We start from the raw sequence: 5,033 nt of genomic DNA, 5'->3' as shown, positions 1-5,033 counted from the left end.
AAAACACAATTCAAACCCATCAAGTTCTTGTTGTTTCCATCACCTCCAATTGGTATACGATCTGAGACTCTTGATTGAGCACATTATTGTGGAAGAGTTAATATTCTTTATTGTTGGAAATACTAGTGAAATGACATTTTGATTAGTAAAATAAAATCTCTATATTAAGATAAGATAAATGAATGCTCAAAGTGAAGAATCGAAATAAAAAAGGATTTTTACTATTTTCTTTGAAATAAAGTAAACATCTCAAAGTCATATCTACATGAGAGATATTATCTTAGATTAAAATTATCTAAGGAAACACTTCATCATGTGATTAGTTTTTAACAACAAATTGAAACTACTCTCTTAATTTTATTTTGTTTTCTAGTTGTGGTTCTTGAAACTCTTGAATGAAAAACTAGACAAAACTCTTATGCTTCAATAAGTTAGAGTGAGTTAATTAGAGAGAAGAGTCAATATGCTATTACTAAATATTTTCTTCTGATAGAAAGAAGTATGATTTGTACAGCAAAATTGTTAATGCAAAATAATGGAAACATTATAATGCATTTTAACAATGAAACTAACCAAACAAGGATATTTTACTGAAACTTCAATGATCTATGATGTATGCTCAAATGTGCAAGTAACTCTTTAGAAGAATTGGTTAGTAATACAACCTCTCACTCAAAAACATAATTTCTGAAGGTTGAATGGAAACAATTTGAAGTCCTTCATCATAGCAAATGCTGAATGATACACTCAAGCATCCTTAGTTAAAATGTAGACAAAATCCAATAATGCTTATAAATGGTAGATCAAACAGAATCAATCATCTGATCATCATCCTATAGGAAGAAACAAGCATGAGTATAATGTCTGAATTATCCTCAAAGAAGCCTAAGCTACAATTGAATGAACAAAACTCTCTCATGGAAGATCATCATCTGATCCTTTCACTAGAGAAGTCTGTATAACATACGAGTTTAAATATATCATCATTTGGTCAAACTCATGGACATATCAGAACGTAAAAAGAGAAGATTTGGAAATCCCCTAACTGCAAGGTTTAAAGCCATTCCTATGTCTCCTCGAGGAAAATATATTTGCGTATATCTTTTCATTAAAAACATTTCTCTCATAACCTAAATATCTTTTCATCAAAAAAAAGGTTTTAAACCTTAAAACCTCTAGGAAAAACTAGTACAATATGTCCTACTTTATTGAGTTTTTCGCTTCCATTATGATCATCTTCTTACACCATACTGTATGAATGACTTTAAGATCTTCTTATAACTTGAACTGCTTATCTTCAGTGCTTAAAAGTACAGAAATCATAAAAGTATTATATTTCTGAATCGTGCCCAACAAGATGGATTGTACAAGGAGATTGTCAAAAGGCATTCAGAGGTTCATTGTATGCAAACCTCGGGTATTGATGTCTCATTCTTTCGTTAAATACCTTAAGTACAAGGAAGAAGTAAGAAAATAAGCATTGAAAGGCTTGTGCCTCATTTTTTAAATCATATTGAATGGAAATATGAAAGTAATAATGAAGAAGAGTTGGAGCACGTACACTCTTATCAAAGATTTATCTTTGGAAGATTATATCTCCAATTCAATATTTAGATAAAGTCTTATCAAACAAGTCAAGACAATTAAAGAAAAGAGAAAACTAAATTATCTCATTTTCTTTAGCTACGTCTGATGAGTCAGAAGGTAGACTCCTGAATATAAAAACTTCATCACTATATTAGATGCAAGTTCCCAGAAGGAAGACGAAGATGTAAATAAAGAGAATTATTTTATTTATGTATTAGGAATTGTTAACTTAAACCTAATATGTAATCTAAATTAACAAATCTAGTTTAGATAGACTTAGTAAGACCTTAGAATTTTATTTTCCTCTTTTAAGCCTTTTTCTAATAATTATTGCAGTTGTAATGTAATTTGTATTTGTTACAAGTGTAATATGAATTGAATAAATTTTTTCCTACTTTATCCTTAATTTGTGTCTTTCTTGTTTTCCTTTGTTAGGGGAACTCATAAGCTCTTTGTCATGGAAGCTAAGTGAACTCATAAGCTCTTCTAGAGGAAATTTGTTAAGGTCTTTAACCTCTAGAATTGCTGTTACTTTTGGTCTGCTCTTGCTAGGTAGACTTCTGAAAATCTTCTTGATATGATCAGATGTAGTGTAACTATTTTGGAGAGCCTTTATCTTGAGACAACATTTTGGAATCTAGAGCACATTTTATCAACACCTTTTTCCATTTGGAGAAGTTCGTACTTCCTTACAAGCATATTTTCTTAGCTTCCTGCACATGTTTGTTTTCTTTATTGCTGCATTTTTCGACTTCTTTGAAAGTGATAACGTTAATCATAAAGGTTCTAATTTTATGATGCATCTTGTACCGTTTCTTTTTTATTAGCATTGAGATATTTTCTGGATGTTTCAACACCCTCAATATCTTTAGGAGATTCTTAGCCATCTTCGACTATGTCCCAAAGTTTAGGATCATGTGAGATGTAGAAACCTCTCAGTCGGTCCTTCCAATATTCAAATATTTCCTCGTCAAAAATATGAGGTTTGTTAACATTTTCACCTGTAGCTTCATCATCAGAGTTAGTCAAAATAAAAAATAAGATATTTACTCAAACACAATTAAGTGCTCATCTTTGAGATCAAGATCTGATGTCAATTGTAGAGAGAAAAACACAAGAAATTGAGGTTTGAATTGTGATTTGTTTTAAAAGAATTAATTAAAACAAATTAATAAAATAGCGATGTTAAAAGCAATAACAAATAAAGATATAAGAAGACGAGTACAAACCAATTTATTCTAGTTCACCGCCAACACGATAGCTACATCTAGTCCCTTCATATTGAAGGATTTTATCTATTAATCACCGATAATATCACACATCCAATGAACACCTATTAGTTAATACGACTGTGTTCAAGTCTTCTCAACCTTCTAGCTTTGTATTGTTAAGCTGTTGATTATATCAACTACTACTGGGCTAAGCTACAAATAGTATTTAAGATTGTTTTCTAAATGGCTCTCATAAGAGAATGTTTATAAGAAATGCTCATAGAAAGTATTTGATGTTTCTAGCACACAAAAATAATACAAAGTTATTCAGGAGTTGATGTATATCCCAGTAGTAGGTTTTTAGTGTTTTTTTTAGTGAAAATCACAAGTTATTTTATAGAGAAACATGTGATGGGTCTACAATATTGTTAGAATCTTAACCATAGCATTAGTTATCTATTATGGTTGGTTCGTTTCATAAAGACTCTAATTGTACTTTCTAAACGGTTATATGAAAACTGTAGATGATTTAAATATTTGCTAAAGAAAATTAAATCAATTAGAAGAGAAGACATAAGAAATTAAAACTGAATTTCTTCTTATGATAAAAAGAAGTTTTAAGACTCTAATTATGCAACTCATGTAATATTGAGAAAGGATTTCAATATCTTTATGATTAACCAGGTAGAGAGAAGTATTCAACTTCAATAATCTACATGTTGTTTTTGTTTTTATATATGTCTGTCAGTGAAAAAATCTTGTCAAAATAAATCTTAAAGATCTAATAGAGGAAATTATTTAAGTGATTACTCTAGTTAGATGAAGTCACCAATATTATTTTCATCATGTTCTAACATGTTAGAGGAGTGATACATGCACATAGGCTGTTTACCACACATATAATTGGGATATCATCACTACAAGAAATTTTACCTTTAGTGACAGTAGAATTCTGTAAGTAAAAATATAAAAAACCGTAACCAAAATTACCCTATACCTACAAATTCTTGTCATCCCATAGGGTATAATGACAGACTTTTGTCTGTTGCTATAACCATTTAATTTTACCTACGGCCATATCACTATCGCTATAGGGTATAGTTCAACCATAATTTATAAAAGTTATACCTACAATTTTGATTATGTTGCTACACATTTAAGTGACAACTTATTTATGTTGGTATAGATTTTTAATGTAACAAATTTGCTAAAAACATTAATTTTTGTTATCAATAAAAATTATATAATAATTTAGAATTTTATTTTATAAGATTAACCAGATGTAAATACAAAATAATATATATATTAGAGTCAAAATAAAATAAAAGGTGTTCATTGTATATATTGAAAATTAACATAAAAGTCGTACAAGAAAATCTTATAAAACAATAGTTAAACAATGTTCACCATAGTGTACTTTAGAGTATTTTTTCTTAGTAGTGGAAAACATTGTTTTACTAACATGTAAAATAAACATATTATGTCATACATAACAACCTAAAAAAACATTAAGAAACCGAGTTCACTAAATTGCCAAGATACCATCTTCAACAACAAAAAGTGGTTGAAATCGAATAGGTTGAGTCAAAAAATTTCAACACAAGACAAAAGAATTTAAAATCAAAACTCCAACACAAGATAAACAATGTTAAAGATAACTTACTTAATAGCAATAAGAGTTAAATCTCATATTAGAAAAAAGAAAGAGAGAGAGAGAGAGAGAGAATGAATGTTAGGGTTTTCAAAATTGAAGATTTTGGGTTTCTACACAATATATCCAAACAAGAGTGGATAACTCACCCAAAATGTGAAGACCAAGAACAACAGTAGCAAGGAACGAAGAAGATGGTGGTGGTGTGCTCACAAAACAGTGGAGGGAAATCGAAACGCGACAACATAAGAGTTATAGAGGCATAAGGATAAGATAACACATTGCTAAAGCATCAACATATTCTTGATTTTCCATCATCTCTGACAAGCTCCAACGACGGCTAGAGATGGCCTACAATGATGACGGATAGGTTTGAAGGAGAGAAGAAAGTGTTTCTTATTATTTTTATTAGATAGAAAATGAATGGAAACGTCTATATCTGTGTTTGTTCACAGTTTGCTACTAATGTCACTTATATAAAGTAAATTAAGTGTCAATTCGATTGGAATAAATGTCTGAGTTACAGTCATCCAAAATTGAACCCAAATAAAACAAACACAAAAGCCTTTTACAACGCTTTTTAT

Source organism: Cicer arietinum, chromosome 1 (genome assembly GCF_000331145.2).
Source record: "Cicer arietinum cultivar CDC Frontier isolate Library 1 chromosome 1, Cicar.CDCFrontier_v2.0, whole genome shotgun sequence".
NCBI lineage: Eukaryota > Viridiplantae > Streptophyta > Magnoliopsida > Fabales > Fabaceae > Cicer > Cicer arietinum.
Note: the sequence above shows the minus strand (reverse complement) of the source record.